The following is a 24,449-nucleotide window of genomic DNA, read 5'->3' as shown; positions in this document are numbered from 1 at the left end:
CATTGCATTTCCCCCTTTCTATTAGAAGGTGAATACATAAACTAATTCATGCATTCACATAGCACACATTTCCGTGACTACTTCTTCTGTCTACATGGCTTCTAGATCATGTTTTAATGCTAATAAATTAATAGACATAGCCCAAAAACTACATAGAGTACCTCCTATGTCTCTTAAACTACTCTGGACTATTCATACAATCTAGAACAAAATAAATAAAACATAAAATCTTCATGGAACCAGACTCTGATGGCACAAGGTAGTCATAAGCAAAACGGAGAAATCTGTAGTACACAAGCTGACATGCAGAGCAGTGTTTCTAAGAGAGCTACAAAGAGAGAGAAGGATGGTCATTTTGGATAAATCGAATTTTTGAAAGAATGGTTACGTGAGCTCTTATTGATAAAGAAGCATTTAAAAACAACAGCAATGAAATATTTGAAGAAAATAAGGGAAGAATAAGCTTATTTTCCCCAGCTAAAGCAAGAGGAAAAGCCCTGAGGTGCAAATTTGTCCAGCTGATAATCTGGGAAAATCAATGCAGCTATAGAAATGAGCAAAAGCTAGAGAGGAGCGAAAGATGCAATTGGACAGGAAGTAGTGAGCAAAATTGTGTGACACACTTTTACCATGAGTGAGAGATGAAGCAATTTGAGAGGTGACATGATGAAACATACATTTTAAGAGAATCTTATTGTCTGCTGTATTAAAAATGAAAAGGGATAATACCCAATTATAATGGAAATTTGGAATTTAGAGATTATTTGATTGCTTGGCTCAACTCATGCATCTGAATCAGAAAAGACCTCTCTCCTTCATTTGCTACCGGCCCAAACTGTGCCTTGGTTGCCTCAGCAAACTCCATGAATTTCTTGTCATACCTTAGCAATTATATTCGAGAATGTGACCAAATTAGCATGTTGTTGGTGGATTTCCTGAGCTAACAGTCCTAGTGGCCTTGTCTCTAAGAATCACCTGCCTCTTCTTTCTTGAATTTCCATGTGGGAGACAATATATTTGAATAATGTTGACCTGCCACTGGGCACTAATCAAAAAGTCAGTTACAACCAAAGCTGGCCCTGTGGTTTCCTTTCCCAAGGATATTTGTAGCCATGAGAGTTGAAAGTTGGGCTGCTCCCTTGAAAAGTGGAGGCATTAACCTGCAATGTGTACCGATGTTCATTTTCCACAATGGATTCATAGTTTCCTAAGAAAGAGGAATGATAATGAAGTCTAGAGGGAATTAATAATGGGATTGCAGGAAAGCAGACATGCTTGCCCCAAGGCAATTTCTGCGGCCAGCTCTCTGAATTACTTTTTGCTTACTGTGAGCTACAATTTTTTGCAATTACACACACTCATAAAACTTTAATGTAAGAGCCTGGTATAACAACTACAAATAGCTAGAAATCTAAAAGTAGAAAAAACACAGTAAAAGCATAACATACAGATGCACACAATTAGCATTTTAAAACCGTAAGTAAAACATTTGCTAACTCAATCACCCACTGTCACAATGCTTTTTTGGAAATGGCTTTCAGGACTACACAAAAGTAATAGTAGGAAAGGTGATTAAAACAAACACACATTCTTCAAATCCTGAAAGAATTGAGACCATGATCATCAGCTTAGTGTGTTATCCCAAGCATTTAAAAAGCTATCATGAGAATCTTTCCAATGTTATTCTAAGAAATCCATTGCAATTTTGTGTCAATCGGACTTTTTTCTGCTTTCATATGTGATTCCGGTAACTTGATGTTTGCTTCCTTTGTGAGACTATGTTAAATGTCACATAACATCCCTCCAGTTTCTATCTAAAAGTATTACCTTAGCTAATATTTACTGACTTTTTAGAGAAATATTTATACATGCATGTATCGGAAATATACTCTTCCAAATATCCCTGGCAGCCAGGGCTGAGTGAGGCTAAAGTAAGAAGCAAGAGACTCCACATGAGTCTCCCCCACGGCAACAGAAACACTGATGTTTGTTCTGTCACCTGTGGCTTCTCAGGTTCATTAGCAAGGAGCAGAAGTCAACTGCTCTGATTCTGCACACACGGGCATCCCAAGCAGCTGGATCCACCGAGTCGCACCACGTTCTCCTACCAATTATTGCTATTGTTTTCCTGAGGTTGTATAACTTGTACTCAGTAAGTGGGAGATGTGTGAATAGTTTGTGTTTACAAATTCAACAAATAATTTCAGTTTTAGTAACAACATGGAAAATTACCACCGAAATTTACTTGAAATGACAACCGAAGACAAAAATATATCAACATCATCAACAACTAGGCATTGTGCATGTTACTGCTGTTTTATTATAATATAAAAATGAAACAAACTCTAGTTCAAAAAATTAGCATCTTCTTTTCATGGTGCTCCATTTAAAATGTCTCTTCATCCCAGATTATTTAGAAATTCATTAACTGAGCTGCCTATAATTTTACCATCACACAATTTTGTTTGTCTTACTAATACTCTCCCAAAATATGAGTTATAACAAGCTCAGTTTTTTCTCAATTCCAATTTCCAATATATTTTGTTAGACAAGATGAAATGCTTTATTACTTAGTTGGTGCCATAACTGCCGTGCTCTTGTGAACTTTATAAATGTTAGAATAACCACTATATATTGTGCACAGCACTTGTTAGACTAATTATTCTGCAGATTAATTTAAAAGATTAATTCATTTGCCTCTCTCCTATAAGCACGATAGGAAGTTAACTATTCTTGGTTATGATAGCCAGAAGAAAATACTTTTTCTCATTAATTTTTTGCAGTCTTACCATTTGCACTTCAGAACCGGCTATCACTATAATGAATACGTTCAAAGCACCTTAACTTTTGAGCTCATGAATATTTGTTTAAAGTATCAGTAGTCGTAAGAATTGACATCTATGCAACCGTTATGAATTTATAGGATGTGTAGCACTTCATTTTTGCATGTTAAAATAATTTCTGAGGATTTTGTTAGATTTCAAAGTAGTCATTATTAGTAAGTTATTTTTGTTCCTAAACAAGTAAATGAGTAAATGATCTGATTACAATGTTATAATGTTTCCCAATTAGCTTCATCATCGCTGCTTATTCAGTATGGATATCAGCAAGTTACCAATGTTTGGGGCCTATGGGCAGCATACAGGGAACTCCTATAAAGAAAATAAGTATGGATGAAAACTGCGAAAGTGAAAGATACAAGTGAAAGTGAAGGTCAATGATAGACTCTATTCTTTCCTGCTACTGCTATCTGTCCTTTCTAGTTATCAGAGGAAAATTACAGTTAGCACCTGCCAGAAAGGAAACAAGGAATGTAGTTTAACATTCACATAGTGATGGTAGAAGCAAAGGTTGCGTTGTGTTACTTTTAACTATGCAGCAGGCATAGAGTTGTTTTTGAGTATTTCTCTTTGGCGAGTTGGAGGGACCCATAGGTGCCCAGGTTAACTGGGCACTCACTCCACCACAGAGGTCAGATACCGCTGGGCTGCTCAGGCTAGGCTCCCTGAACCACACTTAGCGATTGGAAGAATCCAGCCCAGACATACTCAGGTGTGAACACCAATGACTCAAAGACTTTTTTGGAGACCCGGAGATCATGACCATGAACATGAATATGAGAGTATATAGAATACTGCTAATAATCCATTGACCTACATATTGTTCTAGTTGCGTAACTCAGCAACAACTGTGTGGTTCATTTGGTGATTCTCAAATTTCAGCATTCATCAGATTCATCTGGAAGATTTGTTAAAACATAGACTTCTGAAACTCTCTTCTTGCTTTTGGTTCAGTGTTATAGGCTTGTGTCACCCCAAATTTATATGGTGAAGTTGTATTCAACAATATCTGAGAATATAATTGTATTTGGAAGTAGAGCTAACTTGAAGAGATGTTATTTGAAGAGATAATTAGAAAAAAATGAGCCAACTTGTTCAAGTATCTTAACCAGACTTGAATCCAGAACAGTGGAATTCGAGGCCAGTCACCTTCATCCTACATTTTCTTTAGGCTAAGCAGTCAGATTCTTGTGATGCAGCAAGTAGAGGAACAGAGACTCTGAGGCCCCTGGGGTCAAGCAAGGTCATTATTTTGGAAGAGATGATGAATGTGGCTTTCAGGATGCTCGGTTGGAGGAGATGGCAGGATGCCCAGATGCTCACCCTGCAAGTGGGTCACAAAAGGAACTGCAATCGTGGCATGGAGGTAAAAAGTTGAACAAAAAAATGAACTACATGTTTATTGGCCACATGGAACATTCTAAATTCACTAACATTAGGCTGAGGATTTGTGAGAGAAAAACTGTATCTAATTCCACCGGTGCATGATTTTGAAGGTTGCAAATTGTTTCACTAAATGACAGCACAGGAACTTCTGCATGTGACCCTTGAGTTCTGTAGACACTGACATTGGAAGTCGTTCCCAGTCCGAGTGCTATTGTATAATTTTATCAGAATCAGCAAGGGAAAGTAAGAGAGAAACTACGAGCAAAAAAGAAAGGAGGACACAAAGGAAGGGGACAAGCAAGGGAACATAGAAGGAGAAAGAGAGAGAGAGACAGAGAGAATATCGCCACGACATGTCCAAGTAATACTCAAAAACCAAAGAGCCAATCTTTAATTAAATTTGTGAAGCAGCTCATGTTTTATTATATCATGAAGGAAATAAGGAAATACAGTTTGCAATTTAACTCCATGCTTATGGAGGTAAAAAAATTAAATAAATAAAATCAAGACAAATAGCAAATGACGTTAATATTAAACGGAGTCACCCCAAAGACCTGAACCAAGGGCACACACAATTACTTTTTCAGTGCACAAAGTCCATTCACATTCCTTCTCTCTAATTATTAAAAACAGAAGGTAAATTAGATCCACACTTTTTCTTGTATCTCTCTCAAATCCTTCCAGTTTTTTGTTAGAAAACTTTCCACTAAATTTAAAACCACAAATAAAATGTGCTAACATGCTGGGCTGCAGAAATACTATCTTTATTTCTAACTCTGCAAGATTCAGACATTCTTGCAATGTCAATTGCAAGACATTTCCAACTATATACGTATTTTTGTTTGTCACATGCTCCTGCCCCCATACCCAGTTGATCAGTGTTTTGAACAAGCTCTCTCTTTTCTCACTCTTCCCCATTCATCATTCTTGGCCCCCTTCATCTGAATAGGTCAAAGTTCAAATTATTCAACACTGCAATATTTTATTCAGTTTATACAAGTTATTATAAACGTGAGGATTTGTCAGAGGTTTTTCAAAATGTTTACAAATATAGGATGAATGCTTCTGAGCATTGTTTTTTGTATAAGATCATTATTACTGGCATCAGACTCATCATTGAGCATACCTATCTTGGATGAGTGCCCTGGAGCTTGCACACTGTATATATAAAATGGGATTCTAGGGCCTGGCGCAATAGTGTACTGGTTAAACTCCTTGCCTTGCATGTGCTGGGATCCCATATGGTCACTGGTTCTAATCCTTGCAGCCCCGCTTTCGCTCCCTGCCTGTGGCATGGGAAAGCAGTCAAGGATGACCCAAAGCCTTGGGATCCTGCACCTGCATGGGAAACCTGGAAGAGATCCTGGTTCCTGGCTTTGGATTGGCTCAGCTCCAGCCGTTGCTATCACTTGGGGAGTGAACCATTGGACTGAAGATCTTCCTCTCTATCTCTCCTCCTCTCTGTATATCTGCCTTTCCAATAAAAAGAAATAGATCTTTTTAAAAATGGGATTCCAGGTCTAAGAAATGAACACATAAAATGACCACTGTAAACCATGTCGAAGGACCACAGAGAAATCTGTGCTGGGTGTCATGGCAACCTAGAATCTACCCACGGTGAGAAGGAGGTAGTCTGTTTTGGTCCCAGTTGGTTTTGCAGTCAGCCTGAGGAGCAATGACATCTTTCCTCTGGACTGTCCTTACAATGATTCATCCAAACACATGAGATGGATGTTTCAGGGAGCCATGGGCTAGAGGCCAGCCAGTTGGTTTTTTTTTTAACTAACCCTGGTTGCCTATAAAACACAGGGCCTAGCGATACTCAAGTGTGACTCAAGCTCCTCCTGTTCTCTCTCAACATGCAGGGCTTGGTGCTATGATTGATCAAGGCCTCAGGACGGGCTTAGTTTACCAAGGCTTTGTGGGTGACCATGAGCATGTGTATAGTTACATGGGAACTTTACCTGCAAGCAAATCTGGAGGATGCTCCCAAGAAGAGGAATGCTCTACCCTTCTTTCTGAATAGCCAAAATTATAAGAAACTTTCTTCCTTGTAAACACTGAACATCCAGTTTCTCTTTGTTTTCTAAAATGATGGCATTCAATTTGCAAACAAATAAGAATTACACCCATGAATCCGCAGAGACTACATATTCTGCTTTTTGGGTCACATATGGCCTATCTTTAATTTAACTAACACATAAATCTTGGAATAATTTGCTTAAAATTATGATGACAGAATATTAAATTCAGCATCTGTTCTAAGAGAAATCATTTGTGGAGATGCCACCAGGCTTAAGGATTTTGCATAGTTTTCTAATGATGTCACCAATTTTTCTGTTATCTGGCATGTTGCAAGGCAATAGGTATATGATGTTGAATGACCGTCCAGTGCTGATCATGAGATGATGTGGTGAGGAATGCATCAGGGGAGATGTTTGGGCAAGATTGGAAATTAGCCAGTGACTAAGGAAAGATGTTATGAGCCTTCCAGGAAGAGGAGACACCATGAGTAAGAGCAGTCGAGTTGAGGTGGCAGAGATGACAGAGAGTAAATCACAAGTCATTTCATTTGGGAAGGATAAGAGATAAATAGGAAGAAATAGAAAAGGTTAGATGGCAAGGGACATTGTGAAGTCAGGTTCAATTCAGTGAAACAAATGTATATTCTGAGGTCAGATGCCACATTGTACACATACGTTTGTAGTATCCCAAAGGCCAGGATGCAAAACTTGGCAGCTGTCAGAATCTGAAGAGTTTCCAAAATGATCAAAGGCCCAGGTCGTTGCCTGGGGTAGCAGGCTTTTAGAGAGAAATCCCTAAATGCTCTTTCCTTGGCAATACGATGCCAAGAGGACAAAATCAAGCCAAGAAAATCAACTTGTTTTCTGAAAGAGGAATGGATGGAATATTGTTAATTTGGCATCCATTCCAGAATCAAGGAATAGGTCTCATGTGCAACTGCCCCATTCTGTCATTTAGGTAAGAGGAGGGTAAGGATTTGCCAAGCATCGTTTCCAGGTTTTAGACAATTTTAGAGCTACCCTGTGTCGACACTGTGATCATCGCATCCTCCAGGAAGAGGCTATATGGAAGAATGATAGAAATACTCTAAAACTGAGCCCGGGTGTGCAGCTGCACGGCCTGCTCCCCGTGGAAGGCAATGAGAACAGTGGCCAACTGCCATGATGGTGAATGGCAGCTCATGAAAGCTATCGACCTGCTCATATCTATTTACTCAGTCACTAAGCAGATATTTATTAAATACTGAGCATTTCTAAGGCACAGTTCTAGGATCTACTTATCACAACCATAAACAGAACACAAGAAACATTTGCTCAACTGAGGGCAAGGTAATAATTCACAACTAAATATTAACTATTTTAGCTAGAAATATGTTCTCTGAAGAGAAATAAAATAGGACAAAGAGAATGACACGGGAAAAGTCATGTTATTTTATAGTCTTGAGGCATTATTTGGCAGAGTTTCTTTCTTCACCGTAAAGTAGAAATGAAAAGTAGCACACTCTCCTTGTCTATGGGTTGTAACTAGTATGAAAGTTACGAAAAACTTGATCGTATCTCTGAAACATATTATCCATTAGCAGGAGCTTATATTTTTAATAACAATATTTAATGGGGGCAATGCCACTATATTAGTTAAAGTCTCCTAACCAGTCTCTTACTCTAGGGAACTCTGCATGAACTCTAGTTTCCACCTTGAAAACCCTTATAAACCTTAGCTGGTAACTGTGTCTCCCAGTGTTGATTGAGAATACAAATTTGCAGACACCAAAGTGTCTCAGTGAATCACTAACATACAACTTCTTGCAGAGAGTTCCATTTGCTATTTGAAGGTATTACATGATAAAAAAAATAGAACCAGTATTTTTCTACCGTTTAGAATTTAAATTAATTAACACCCCCTGGCTTAACTAAGTATAATGGTCTTTGATTTAATGAATCTGTTCCCTCTGCTAAAGTGTGAGTTCTCAGTGCAAGAACTTGTCCTTATTCATGTGTATTTCTAATACCTAGGTTAGTGCCTAGAAAAGTTAAGTACTTCATAAGAAAAGTCATGTTGACCTCAGAAGCCTGTATGAGAATGTGTCTCTGCAATACCCACATGCAAGAAGGTAGACGCACCCTTACTCTGCTGATCCAGCAATGAATAGAACTAAATTTCACCACTATGATAATACCTCCTTCTCTTTTCTCTGTTAACAGAGAGAAAGAAAAAAAATATCTTTCATTTGTTGGCTCACCTCCCAAATGACCACAACAGCCGGTGCTGAGCTAATCAGAAGTCAGGAGCCAGGAGCTCCTTCTGAGTATTCCACAGAGATGCCTGTGGGTCATCTTCCACTGCTTTCCTTGGTCATAAGCATGGGGTGGAATGGGAACCGGAGCAGCAGAACATCAACTGGCACCCACAGGGGATACCAGCACCACAGACATAGAATTAGTACATTCTTTCTAGAAGTTTATTGAATAAACAAATGGACCAAAACCACGGCTTAGAGAATTCAACATATAATACAGTGTGAAATATATTATTTTAAGTATTATTTTATAGTGATTCATAAGAGATATCGGGTTAAGAATAATGAATTTTAGTCTTATTTCATTGAAAGGTTCAATGGAAAATCTCTCATGCTGGATTTCTATTTGAAGTTTGGAAGCATAACACTATTAAAATGATCTCACATTTTGATTCAAATTGCTGTATGGAAATGTGGGAACAATCAATATGGATAAGCCTAGAGGCGAATGTAGAATTAAGGATGAGCCACCAAAACATTCTCTTTTCTCCAGCAGAGGCAAGAGAGCTCTAATTCCCAGGCTTCATTTGCACTTGCTGTTTTTCACAGATGAATAAAGGGTGCCACTTTGTTCGTAACCCTCGGGTCCACAGCACGTAAGCACAGAGAGGAAATGGTCCAAGAACCATTGGCATCTCACCCATGATACATTATGTTACTAAAATATCTGGCATGGCAGTTGGCTAACTCTCCTCCACCAGTTGCCAAATGTCATTTAACAAAGCAGTCCCCGTTCAGGACCTCTATGTGACTATGCTGATAATATTATCACTAGAGGTGAGGAGACACATTCCCTAAAGGAACTCATCATTAGAAATAAACATGGCAGCTCACCAAAAAGCCAAAGCTATGTGGAGAAATTGAAGAGGCGCTTCGGAGCAAAGCAGTGTGCAGGGAGGGCAGCATGTGTGAGTGCCTGTGTGTAAATATGAAAGGCCCTTTCCCATCAGGAAGCAGATAGAGCTTCTTTCCTTCTCTTAACTGCTGAAATTAACATCTTGGTTTCCCCAACACATAAATAAAACTCATGCGTGTTCTTGCCACCAGAGTTCAGATCATAGCATCCAAGTCTGTTTTGGCTTGAACCCTTCTAATTATTTTGGGAAAACAGAATGAAGATTTCTCCTCAACCTGCCATCTTTATGAGTAAATATATCCCTTGTCACTTTTCTAGGCATGGGTTCAGATGTAATGTTTTAAAGAGAAAGTGAAAGAGATCCTTTGATGGACTTCCCTGTTCTTAGCCGAGAAGGCCTTTTGATAGCAGTCACACACCCAGCCAACCAGCCACACACACACTAAACATCAGCTCATTCACTGTGACATCCTGATTCTGCTTCTAACCCAGGTCTCTCATCGCAGAACCAACCTCATATCTATTAGCACATCCAACAAAAGGCATCTGATACAGTGTATCCGATGCTGATGTGCATTTTTGTGTATATATATCAACTATACTTAAGACTTTTTTTGGAAAGTAGTTCTGATTTTCACTTGAAAAACAATTCTCTCTTAAATCTCTTCTTCCCAAGCTAACACTGCTTCTGCCTGGACAGATCATCTCCTGCAGGTCTACAGTAACCAGAGCAACCTAGCCTCTCTTCCAACCAAAGCTGCACTTAATCTGTACAGTACATATCCCACCATGGCTAAAACCACCTCTGAAGATGCTGAATGCCACAAGTGAGAAACTAGGGCCTTGGCATTTATGCAATGTAATTAATTACAATTCCACTGAGATATTTTGCGTTGGGTCAGATAATATTAAAGTGTATATGAAGTAATATGCACTTGAGAAAAATCTAAATATATCTTGACAATATGATACTAGATTTTCTACTTTTGTCTACAATGCCATGATGCACCTAAACAGCAGAATGTTAAACTTGTAATTGTTACTAAAGGACTGTGCTACTGTGATAATATGAGGGAGAATGGTGCAAGAAGAAAATGGAGAAGGGGATGGAAAGGGGAATTCTTATATTTACGAAACTGTATAATGGAAAATAATAGTAGCAATAAATTTTTAAATATTATAACCTTAAAAATATCATATGTTCTGTCTTATATAAGGCAACATTCATGAAAAATACAAGATCAAAAATACATGGGCAAACACATGTGCGTACAATCATGTAGAGGAACTGTATAATAGAGACTAAGATGTGAAGATACAATGTTTTATGCATCTCTCTTTCCGAATTAAAGATGGACTCCCAGGGAAACTGCTAAATGTGTTGTGACAACAGGATGCTGGACTCTGCCATTTTCCATACCTACAATGTCAGGATATGCTTAAATAGCAGATGGTGGACTTATGACTTTTATGAAGGACTATATTATTGTTGTAAAATAGGGCAAATCAGTGGGGGAAGTGGGTAAGGGGAATCCAGAACCTTTGGAACTATATTATAAAATAAATGAGATAATTAGTTCAAAAAAATACTCTGAAAAGGATATGCCTTATGTGATAGGAGGAAGTATCATAAACACATATATGTAAATACTGAATTTATACAATGCATATATATGAAATATATAAATATATATACCAAATAATGTTTTATTGTACTTTATATATATCTACTAAATAATAAAACTTTATTTAGCAATAAAAATAAACAGATTGAGAACTCAGGAATATATCCAAATTAGAAAAACTTAACATGTAATAAAGATTCAATTTATATTTCCTGGAGGACAAGATGGCTTATTTAATAAATACTGTTAGCCCAATGAGCTACTTAACTGGAAGGAAATGAAATCAGATCCCTGACTTACATTATATACAAAAATAAACCACATGGATTGGAGACTTAATTGTAATAAATAATGCCACAATATTTTACAAGATTAAGCAATCATGTGCTCAGTGAGAGAGGAAGGAAGCTTCTTAACTGCTCCTGGGAAACCTGGTGCTATCCACAAAGTCCAGCACAGGAAAGCCTGGTGGTCCATCTCAGTGAGCCGGCTCACAGTCCCTGGGTCTGAGCCCCCTCTGCTCCTGGTTTCAGCTTCCTGCAGGTGTGCACACTGAGAGGCAGGAGTTTCTGCACAAGTAGTTTTTGCCTGCCACCCTCGTGGGAGATCCAGAGAATTCCCGGCTCCCAGTTTGACCAAGCCCAGCACCAGCTATTGCAGGAACTATGGTACTGGATCAGTGGAAGGTGGATCTCTCAGTCGGTGTGTTTCTGTCTTACTTGCACTCTTTTCCTCTAGGTGTGTCTCTCTTTCAAATAAACAAATAAATATTTTAAAAAAATAAAATCTACTATATGGCAAAACAAACCAATTAACAAAACCAATGGCACATAACAGATGCTATTGTAAAAGGCATGAAAGAATATTTGAAAATTAATAAAGTAATTAATGGAGTAAGGTGGAACCTCAATATGGTTTATATTTGCATTTTGCTAATAGCTAGGGAGCTTGAGATTTTTTTCAAATGTCTATTGGACATTAGAATTTGCTTTTTTGAAAAATGCCTGTTTATTTCCTTTACCCATTTCTTCACAAGATTTCTTTTGCTGTCATTGAATTTCTGAAGCTCTTTGTAAATCCTAGATATTAGTCTATTGTCTGTTGTGTAGCGTGCAAAGGATTTCTCCCATTCTGTTGACTGCCTCTTCACTTTGTTGATAATTTCTTTTGATGTTCAGAAGCTTCTTAATTTGATGTAGTTCTATTTGTTTATTTTGGCTTTGAGCACCTGTGCTTTTGGTGACTTTTCTAGGAAGTATTTGCCTATTTCTGAATCTATATGGTACTGCCTATGTTTTTCTCTAATGGTCTGACAGTTTCTAAGTGTGATCTAGGTCTTTCATTCACATGGTGCTGCTTTTTATATGTGGTAAAAGGTGGCAGTCTTGTTTCTTACTCCTGCAGTTGGGACAATCCAATCAACTCAACAGCATTTGTTAAAGAGACCAATATTTTTCCCTGTTTTTTTTTCCAGTTCTCCTGTTGAATAATAGTTGCACTACAAGTGTGGGTTCCATTCTGGAAGTTCTGTTCTAAGCCATTTATCTTCTCTCTTTTGTACCAGAACCAGACCATTTTGACCACCTATAGCATGTCTCAAAACTTAGAATTGTGATTTTTTTCCAGCTTTGTTTTTATTCTTCAAGAAAGCTTTGGCTATTCGCAGTCTCCTGGGTTTTCAGATGAATTTTTGTGCCATCCTTTTCAGCTCTGAGAAGAATGTTGTGGGGATCACATTGCATGTTTGCATTTGCATTAGTTTGATATTCTTGGAAGCAGGCACCCTGTCTTACCTGTCATTTTGTATCAGATCATTTGACCTTCCCACTAGCTCCTCTCAACAGAGACCTTCCCTGACATGATGAATTCTAAACAGGGATAACATTGACCTCACTGCATCCACACCATAAGCAAAGTTCAGTCACATCATAAAACAACACTTTGTGTGCAAAGGGTGGCACTTGTGGTTACTTTGTGAGTTCTTGAGAAAAATAGGAGAAGAAGTTCTTCATCTGGTTGCAAATGTAATGACTTGAGTAAATACGAAGAAACAAATTGAACATAAACAACATCCATTGACTTTGGAGCATTCAGGGTCATCACCTAAAATATGAAAATAAAATGATTTCCTAACTTTTAACATTTGATAGAAAGAGTTCATTTCTATATTTAAAGATGGGTCTTGTTTTCAAAACAGTCATTGATCAGTCACCATCAACTGGTGGGTCTTTCAAAAGAACAGGTAGCTGAATGGCCATAGCAATTGAATGCAGTCATGACCATTATCTCACCAGAGAACTATATCATGTCCTCTAACATTTAGAACAGCTGGGTAACTCCTGAAAGATCAATACTGCCCACCTCACAATGGTATGAGCCGCTGAGCAAACCTTAGTGTGTTCCTTTATTTGTCTTGTAAGGTTATATGCCTACACAGAAACCTGCTTGGGGAGTCTTAGAGCAAACATTTCAGAAAGGAAGTAAAGAAAGTATTTGTATTTCATTGCCTTTCAGCAACATGAAGAAAGCGAAGAATAAAAGTAAAGAAAATCTTTGACTTCAGGGATCAAAAATATAAACTTTATAATATAATAAAATTGTTCTACTTTCCTCTAAAGTAAAGGTTCAAATTAGTCCTCATTCACAAATGAAATGTGTTGGACAATTTTCAAAAATCTTGTCAGCTGTGACCAAATACATTTATCCTCGTCCTTTGACACAAAAGAAGAGGCAAAAATAAACCAGTAACCTTGTTTAAAGAAGTCATTAGGAAAGTGACATTACTATGAATTAACAATGATTTAGCTTCATGCTTCACATTAAACATTCCCCAGACAGCCATTGCTTCTTTGATTCAGGATGGGTAACCAAAATGACATTCTAATACTAACACCCAAAGCTTTTTATCTCTGAAGAACCAGATCACACACCACCAAGGAGGGCAAGAATGCAAGCCAGTCGGGTCACCTCAGTACACCTGCTCATAATTTCACATGTTTCAAGTTCTGTACCCGTTCTACTGGGCACAATTCATCGATTTGTATGCAGCGGTAAAGCTTAACTAGCATAAAGAATCTGAATTGCAGAAGTATAGACCTTAGACTGGGTCGGAGAAGTACTTCAATACTTAATATAACTTTCTGAAAATGAACCCAAATCTTCTAAATCCAAATATGAGGAGGCTTTGAAAAGCTCATGAGCACAAGATCAGTTTAATTTTGTGCAAAGCATTTTGAATCCTATGTATAAAAAATAGATGCTTTCCACATGCTTTCTTAAGAACCTGCATTTACATGTGTTTCAAAATGTTTTTGCACTAAAAGAAACTTGTCTTTTAATTTCAATTTCCATGAAGCACTGTGAACACCCCCAGCGTCTGTGGTGTTCTTTGCAAGCACCAGCCTGCTTCTGTTCCACCTGTTAAGCAATCTCCACCACTTAAATGCTTAGGGCTACTGCTGCCCTTCCTTTGATCAACACAGCCCTTCAAACTGTTCCAGGCTTGCATTGCTTTATATTTGCTTCTTTTACTTCCTGATTTTGATAATTCCTGAAGAATCTATGCGGAAGATAACACAATGGTCTCAGGCATAAAGCCATCACTCAGCCTCAGCTCTTAACTAATCTGGAACTGAGATTCCGGACATTCTCAGGTGTGCTTAGGCCTACAAGTGTTCATTCTGGAGCTGTGATGGCTGAGAGTCAACCTAGAACTCTGTCCAGACAAACAAACAAAAAATACAGAATCTTCTAGAAGAAATCAATATTTATTGACATACTAAAGGATCTTAAAATCCTGATGTGAATAAACCAGTTTAATTTTACTCTTTCACCAAACTTTAAGAATATAGAAACTATTTTTCCATGTACCTAACACCACCTTATGACAGGATTACTCTTCTATAGAACAAATATGACTAAGTTGTCTTATCACAGTAAGCAATTGGGTGTGAGCCAATACACAGTTCCTCAATATTTTGGCTTGATGAATATATCCGCAAAATGTTTCCTCCAGGCAACTCTTTGTGTGATGGGAATAAGAATGAAAAAATGGGAAAAGAGGAGGAGCTAGTAAGAAATATCCACTCTAGATTTCTTGACTTCCTAATCAGGCAGTATAGAGGCACATACACAAGTAGACAGAACCATTGGCTGATAATAAGTCATGCTTTGCATCCTTAAAGGACACAAATGAGTCATTCAGAGTTTAGGTATGAGTTAAACTACTAGAAAGTACGTTTTACATTAGTCCTGAAGGATATGCAGAAATGGAAAATAAGTACTCTGCATAAGGGTAATCAAGGTACACTCATCAAAGCTCAGTCCCTAGGCAGCACTATGACTCTTATTTGGAAGACAAGTTGAATATAATCTGTAATTTAGGGAGCAGCAAGGCATATGAGGTACCTAGAGCAGGTGGAGGATGCGTTTGCACTACAGGAATAGGACATAAGCCTGAAAAAGCCACATGAACAGAAGTGAAAACTATATTCTGATATGAGTTTCAGGAGTATTCTGAAGTTGGGGGTCTTCCCTCACTACCTACAACATTCTACACACAGCTTGAGCATGAAATAGGCATTTAACAAGTCATAGCAAAGAACAAATGAATGTGTGTGAATAAAAGAAGCACATAAAGGAATAACCACAGGATTGCTGCTTGGAAAGCAAGATGATAGCACCATCTTTTTGATAATAAATTCAGTGATGATCATTGAGATGGGTTGCAACTGTGCAAAACCTCAGGGTGAGTCAGAGGAGGCAGAGGAAGGAAGTAGCTATCCCTAAGAAGTGGATAGGTTTGAGATGCATTTTGAAGGGTGAACCAATAAGCCTGATGAACAACTAAACAACCCAAAGACAAAGAAAGCATGAAAAAACACTAACCAATTTTAAACCTGAGAGCATGGCAGTTTCCCCAGTAGGAAAAGGAGAAACCAAGAAGAGATAGGATCTATAGAGGCATGTGGTGCCAGAGTAGAATGGCAAGTATCTAACAAGGGCTATGCTGTGGTCCTAAGGTGGCAGAGGAAACGTAGAAGCTTTCTTCCATCCTAGCTCATTTTCCAAATTAACTATAGATACAGTTATTACTATCCCATTTCACAGATGAGAAAGGTGGGTAGCAGAGATTAAATATGCACAGTTGTCTGGGAACATAGCTAAGACTACAGTCTCTACCTCTTGACTTTATATCCCGTGTTCTTCTTCCTCAAAGTTTTAAAAATTATTATTATTATTTTATGATACAGCTCTGTAGGCTCTGGGATTTCCCATACCCCTTCTAAGATCACTTCCCCCTTATAGATTTCCGCTGTAGTATTACAACCGATGGTCTTTCATGAACAGTCACAAGTCCATCATTCCATTACTGAAGTGTTTCCCAAGATTTTAGGCATGGACAATGTTGGAGAATCCAGCATCCTGCTGTCAGGATTTATTCAACAGTTTCACCAGGAGTCCATTTTTGGTCTGAATGCAAGGATGCGTATTGCACTGTGTCTCCACATCTGGACATGTTAGTCTCCAGTACACTTTATACACCCCCTTAAACATGGAGCCAGAAAACAAAATCCACAACGGGGGAAAAACAGAAAACTTATATCAATATGAAGTTAAACAACATGTTACACAATGATCCTCCAAGATTGTTTTTAAATTGTATTATTTTATTTACACAAAGTGAACAAATGTTGTGCATATCACAATATAGATTTAGGAACATAATGATATTTTCACCCCATTCTCTCTTTCACTCATGTTTCCATTCTTCTTCCTTCTTCCCAATTTTTCTTATTTTCAAAAACTTTTTTGCAATAACACACATTTAGTTCACTACACAATCATAGGTTTAACCCACCTTTGGATAAAGAACTCAGCATACAGCGGAGGAAAACCACTGTTTCTCAAGCATATAGACAAAGGCTGTAAGCATTCAAATCTCAAATGTTAATTTCATTCATCTGGATTACATTTTGTGTACTCTGTATGAAGTTACCACAGATCAGGGAAAACGAAAAGACAAGATATTTGCATTTTGGGGACTGGTAAGATTTGTTTCACATATTTGAAAGAGAGAGAAGATAGTGTGAGAGAGAGAAATTGTCCACCTCCTGGTTCCCCCACCTCACCCACGACAGGATTAAAACAGCAGGGGCTTGTACCAGGTCAAAGCTAGCAAACAGAAGCTTGTCCAGTTCTCTCAGATGTGTAACAGAGGCCCAGGTCCTTAGGTGATCATTGTATAAAAAAATGAGAATGGGAATGAGAAGTCAGTTTCCCTTTCTCAATACTACTGTGTCACGCTCAAATCAGATGAAAATCAAAGTGTTAGTTAGCCTCAGCTAACACTTCGATGCGTCTCTTTCTACTGGGACCAGATCCTCACTGGGGTCCTGGATTGAGGTTGGGCTTTTAGTACTTAAAGTGGATATGCCCACAGAAGAAGAAACATATGATATCTTCGTATTTAGCAAAAAAGACAAAGCCATTTCCAATGTACTCAATGACAGAAACTTTCCTTTTCCCTATTTCTCTCCCTGGATAGAACTGGAAGAATATACTGAAAGCAGTACCAGAAGCAGGATGCCTATGTTAGCTGTGCATGTGTCAGATCAGTGACACTGTGTGCCAGCCCTAGAACATGCTTTAATGATTCCATCTCCTCAACCCCTTCAGCCCCTCCTAACTTTGCTCAGACACCACCCCTCCAGGTGCCACCCTGAACACCCGGGCCTAACCTCTGTGCCACTTTGTTGTATTAGAGGGAATCTGTAACTCACCAGTCTGTGCTGTAACTTGACTGAAATCATCACACAAATATGAATTTATAAAAACATTTTTTAGTATTTATTTGACTAACTGAGTAACAGAGGCAGGGAGATCTTCTATCAACTGGCTCACTTCCCAAATACCCACAACAGTCATGGCTGAAAAAGGCCTCAGCGATCTTTTTCTGGTCTCCCATGTTTCTGTCAGGTACCATTATTCCTGGGCTACCTGCCACTTTTCAAGGTCTGTGCAAGAAGCTAACTAGAAATTTGAACACAGGCATTAAGAAAGGGCTGCAAGCATCAACTACTGTCAGACACAGCATGTGACCCGTGGTGCTCCCAGTCAGATTGCCTTCCTTTGCCTGCACTTTCTCTTGTTTGGCCTGTACAATTTATTCTTTTGCAAGGTCAGTCCTTGAATGCAAGCATAACATTTTTGCTATAATAATATTCTTCAAAACACTGAGTTAAGAGACAAAATAAATATTTAATAAATGAATAAATGTATTACTTTGAAATTTTTGAAATAAAATAAATGTCTATAATTTATGCATCCCTTCATGTAGGCCTGGGAGTGTTCACTTGTGACACAGTCTCCCAGGTGTTGGGCATATGGGTATAAGCAAAATCGTGAAAAATTCCACCCACACAGCCTGCGAACTCAAGGAAGAGTCATGCAATATGTAAATAGAGTAGTAAAATATTTGTCAAAGAGAGACAAGTCCTGGGGAGAACCATGAGGTGGAGAGGAGAGATAACGAGCAGATAGGGGCAGGGAAGGAGGAAGCTGTTCAACTTTAAGTGATTACTTAATAAGTCATCAGGGGAGAACTGCTGCAGTTATCACTAGGAAAAGCATTAAGGACATCACTGAGCAAGCTATACACATATCCGAGGGAAGCATATTCCCAAGAGAAGGAAGGTCAAGTGTGGAGGCTTGAGAGACAAGTGTGTTTTGCTTGCCTGAGGCATGAAGAAACCCATATAGCTCAAGATGACCTAGGCAAGAGGGCAGTAAAAAGAATGGAGCTAAACTACAAGGGAGTGAACAGACCGTGTTAGCAAATTCCCACCAAACGGAAGCTGAAAACAACAGGCATGTACCAGGAATCTGACATGCAGGTGGGAAAGCTAATCTTATGCTGGCTATCCTTGGTCTTACTGGATTTGTATATGTGCAACTCCAGTTCATCCTCCATCCTGACACCTATTTCCTCTAAGTTTTGTGTCTTTCCTTTTTATCTTTTACAAGTACACACTCACCACATTGAGGACCCATGTAAACACAGCAGAATTCCATGTCGTCACAGCCCTTTTCCGCTGACATCTGCAAAGATATTGCTCCGAATAAGATCTCATTCTGAGGTGATGGATGGGCAAGTGGGAAACAGAGCAAATAGCAGCTGGTTCTGAATTAAATAACCCCTAACAACTGCCTTCTCCATAGAGTCAGCGATGATTCTGGTTACATTTTACATAAGAAATATTCCCCAGGTGTCTAACATATTTATTCAAAACTTTTTATCTAATTCTCAGGCTTTTTCCTTCTTCCGTAAGAGATTGCAGGGATTCCATCATGCAGTCCAATGTCCCCTAACCATGGCACTATCATTTTTGCCCCTCAGCCTCTGCCTTTGTTGACCATAGCTAGTGTCTTGAACATTTGAAGTGCTTCCGCTTTTCCTGATCCTATCAGATTCTCACCTCCTCTCTCACATGAATTCCCCTGGGACACCAAAGCACACACTGCATATTTCTTCTTCCATTGTCCTGCCATGTCCAAGTTCACATCAACACCTGTTGCTTGGCTTCGTGCAGTGGCCTCAGCCCTGCTTCCATTCTTGAGCTTTGTGGTCTGTTCACCACACAGCAAGTACCACAGCTTTTTCTCAACTTCAGCTAAATGAGGTTATTTTATGCTCAAAGTCCTTCAGTGACTTTCTATCATGCTGTCAAATTCAAAGTCCTCTTTGTAAATTCCAGACACATCTCTACCAGCAACACAAATCATTCATTCTTGGTTGGCTTTTCTGCGCTTACATTCCCAGCTACCTCATCTGAACTGATAGAATAATTTTCTTTTGCAGTTTCCTTTCGTCATCCTGTAGATTTTAACTCAAATTTGTACATGCTGATGTTTCTATCCAGTGCCTTCATTTTATAGAGAAGATTTTATGAGAGTAACTTGTTTGTTCATAGGGATATTGAGTGAATTCATAACAGAAATGTATGTGGCCAGTTTCCTACTAATGTGCACCCTTGGAGGCAGCGGCTAATGATTCAGTTCTTAAGTTTCTGCACTCCCATGGAAGACCAGCTTGAGTTCTCAGCTCCTAGCTTCAACCTACCCAGCCCTGCCTATTGAAACCACCTGGGAATGAATCAGTTGTTGGACGATTCTCTCTCTGTATATATATAATCTTTTTCTCCTCACCTGTCTTTGTTGCTTTTTCAAATGACTAAAAATAAATAAATACACTTTTAAGAAATTGATATTAAACTCCATCCTCACTCATCTTTCTTTGTGCTTGTCTTCTTACAGATTTCTGCACAACAAGGTAGAGGCGTCTCTGACTGAGGAACTCCACAGGCTGTGCTGGGTCGGGGGATTTGCTCAGACTGACTCTCCCTACCAAGCATCCAAACAGAACTGTAACAAACATGAGGGTATGCCATCAGGTGAGCTGTTTGTACAGTGAAACTACTTCCAAATGATGAGATAATGTGGCCCGTATTGTTGTCCTGTATGATTTGCATATTCTTAACTCTGAAGGTTAAATGCCAAAGTGCCTAGAAAGAAAAATTACCCACCTTGGCACCTAATGGAGGTTTACAGTTTAACCATTGCTCTCTCACTTTCACAGGAAAATTCCAGAAACTTACAAGCCAATCACAGTCCAGTCTCCTGGAAGAACTATTTCTGGATCTGAAATCTTACTTTTTCATACTCATATTTTTCAAGTTCAGTGAACAACTGAACAGTTTCAAAATGCTGAGATTGCAGTGTGTTCTGTACTAAAAAAGGTCTGTTTTCAGTTTTCCTCATTTAACTCCGGAAATAACCTATTTCATATAGCCAATGAAGCTTACAAAGCAGATTAAAAAAAAAAAAGATTCTGTTCACAGAAAACTGTCCTGTTGAGCCATCCCTCTGGAAACAGCACCATCACCTTGCTCAGTAGAACACTCTCTGTAAGTGGCAGTCGAAAATCCGTAAAACCAAAAATACTTTCTGGTAGGAATCTTTCTTGTGAATGCCAGGGTGTGTGAGTGCTTCCTTGTGTGTGGTTTGGGTGGGCCAGGAATTAACTCACTACTTTATAAAACAGAGAACCATTGAATATAAGTGAAGCAAATCACACTCGGGCATAAATCATGTGGAAATCACCTTACCCAGGTATATCACCATTCTTCTTCTGTTTAGTACATTGAATACACCTGTAAAAGCTTGGATTTTGTTTTTGTTTTAGGAATCAGCATGAATACAGAAGGTAAACAAATAATAAAATGAATTATAAAGGATGTATAGAGCTGCAATGTTATCTGGTGTGTCTAGAGGCTGGGCATTCTGTTACAGCTGACATTAAAAAAACTCAATGGAATAGATTGATTAATGAGTACTGAGTCACAGTATTGCCAATATTTTTAGAAGCTAAAAGAAAAGATTTTGAATATTTTTATCATAAAGAGGTAATAAATATTTCAGGAGAGTAATTTTACTGTAATTTAAACATTACATGATGTACACCAGTAAATATCAAAATGCCGCAAGGCAATCCATAAAAATGCATATGCACAAATAAATACATAAATCACCTCCTCTAACAAAAGCTATATCCAAAAATGTTTTTAAAACCAGCATTTTGTCTGGGCTTACAATTGGTTTAGAACTAAGAAGAGAACTTTAATCTGTAAGTATTGCCTGGCTTAACTCTGCACCAAAACAGCAAACTTAAACTTAGAACAAGAATGAAAGATAGAAGAATTACAATAAAGTGGCCAACATTACACCAGCATTATGCAGCCAACACACACGGTGTGTTAGAATAAGTATCTGAGTTGTATTGCCTGCCGAGAGATGTGTACGGGAAAGAGCGCCAAGGAGATAGCTTAGAAATCAGGAAAAACGGTTGACCTCCACGCACACTCAGCTTTCAGCCTCTAGTCCCTTCCACAGGTAGGCAACTATAAATACCTCCTAGCCCAGCTCTCCCTTGGGCTCTCAGGTGCTGTAGCAGCACTTAGAGCCACCTCTGAGCTCCTGGATGCTGGCACGTGCATGGAAACGTCTGGGCAGCCTGAATCAGTTGCTTCCCTTGCCACAGGAGGTATCAATGGTTAGAAAGAGCAAATAAACCCAAATCAAAAACCTCTTTCTGACTGCTTTCTTAGGATTCAACTGCCGCCTTCCTCCATACCCTTCCACCGTGTCATTACACCTTCACACGAGTGACATGTGTGGCTTCTTCCCAGTTACTCTGACTTCCCACAGCAGTGCCACAGCAACGAATCTGTCTTTCCTGCTTGCTGGAATCACCCAGGAGACATAAAGCTTAAAGCCAGGCTTCGACCTCCCACCATGGCACTTAAACTGTAACCTCAACGGGATGGATTTCCCGGTGGTCTTTTATAAAACTCCCCAGATGAGTCTAGGGATTAGCCAGGGGCTGCATTATGCCTTAGGTCGTAAAGTTGAACTGAGGCTCCTGGCTTAAATCAACAGTGGGCTGACTACTCACTGTGCTCCCCATGGCCTCAATTTGCACATGAGACAAGTACAGGACAAGACCCAGTGGTGAGCTACGGAGTGTCAAATTGGATGCCTGCATGGTCAAAAATAACTTGATCCTAACCTCACAATGTGATTCCAAGGACATGACCCTGTTGGGAACCCCTAAAAACAAAGTCATCCACATTTATTTAATGTGAGCTGTGATTTTGTAGAAATTTTCATGTTAGGAATGATTTTTCCCAGCTCGGCATTTTTTCTAAACTATTGTGTCACTCTCCCAGTGCTTTCCCATACCCAATCAATATGAAACCCAACTTAAAAAATATTTGAGAGACAGAGACAGTAAGAGAGAGTGAAAGCATGAGCTGCCACTTGCTGGTTACCACTCAAATGCCTGCACCAAGTTAGAATGGATGATGGAGGCTTTGGATTGAATTATGGTGTCTCACTTGGGTGTCAGAAACTCAATCACTTGGGCCATCACTGCCGCCTCCCAGAGTCCTCATTTGTAGGAAGCGGGGGTCAGGTGCCAGGGATTGGACTCAAACCCAAGAACTTTAACACAAAATGGAACTCAGATGCTTTTCAATGAACCATATGCTTGTCACCTTCCAATTCTGCCTCACTTACGTGCAAACATCTCATTGACTTAAGTAGGCATTGGGCCAAAAGCCAAATCAGTACCCCCACACAACCACTGCCACCTTGCATTTACTATTCAAGCTGCAACTCTGGGTATTTTCAAGATTTCTGCCCTCTGATTCACTTCCTGTATCCTTACCCCATTCCTCATCACTCTTTTTTTTTAATTAATTTATTTATTTTTATTTCCATATTGTTTCCTTCATGTTTAAACAGGGGTATTAAGGGAGAAGGCCCACCCAATTTACCACCCTCCCCAGGTCCCAGATGTAGGGTATGCAGGCGACGGCTCTCATCACTCTTAATAACTGCCAATTTCACCTTCTTCAATTTCCCTGTTGCTTTCCTCCTTAACACACCTGGCCCCGTCTTATGAGCACTAGATGGTCACATGTCCCAAGCTTCCAGCATGGCACTTCCCAGACCAAACAGTTGGAACCCCAAAGGAGACAAGCATATTGGAAAGACCTATTAGCTTTCAATGTCTTCTTTCAACGCCAAATAATCCTGCCTCTTCAGCTGGCCATAGGTCCCTTATAGATTGGCCCTTGCCTTTCTCTCCACCAATAACTCTGCATGACCTTTGTCTAGAATCCAATTCCCCAGAAAGAATGTGCTTTGCATTCCCTTTATAACCTCTCTTGTGTCCTGTGCCTTTGGACCTCTGCCTTTTGTACAGCATACTCGGCCGATTACCCAGGACTCCTTTCTGTTATATCCTTTTCTGGGAAATGGCATCTATTTTCCATCGACTCCTGGATTTTTCCTTTTTTTTTTTTTTTTTTTTTTTTTTTTCTTTCAAAGTATCCTTGAGAATCCTACCATTGTACTTACTGCATTGAATTACAATTAATCATTGTTCTTCCTGATAATGTGAGTTCCTTGAGTTCTATGAACAAGCCTCCATCCTCAGTGGCTAGACAGAGCCTGGAACTCAATGAAACGTTATGGAATTACAGATGAATTCCTCTATGGTGTTCAGAAGAAGGTACAATTCCTACATAATTATTCAGTGCAATTGAATGCTAAATGTTGCCCTTAATTTCTTTATTTAAACAAGTTAAACAAAAATCCCTAAAGTTTTAAGAAAGGGTTATATCTTCCCACAGTCGACTTAAATATAATATTTATCTTACAGTATTTCTGAGTTAAATATAACATCCCAAAAGGGCTCATTAATTTCAGTGACTGGAAATTAAAGAAAAGAATTCTTTTGCCTGTAGAAATGGCCAAGATATACTAGGATGAACAATGAAGAAAGATGGAACTTCAAA

This window comes from Ochotona curzoniae, unplaced genomic scaffold (genome assembly GCF_017591425.1).
Source record: "Ochotona curzoniae isolate NIBS_2020 unplaced genomic scaffold, NIBS_Ocur_1.0 contig_43, whole genome shotgun sequence".
In the NCBI taxonomy this organism is placed as follows: Eukaryota; Metazoa; Chordata; class Mammalia; order Lagomorpha; family Ochotonidae; genus Ochotona; species Ochotona curzoniae.
This window is presented reverse-complemented; position numbering follows the sequence as displayed.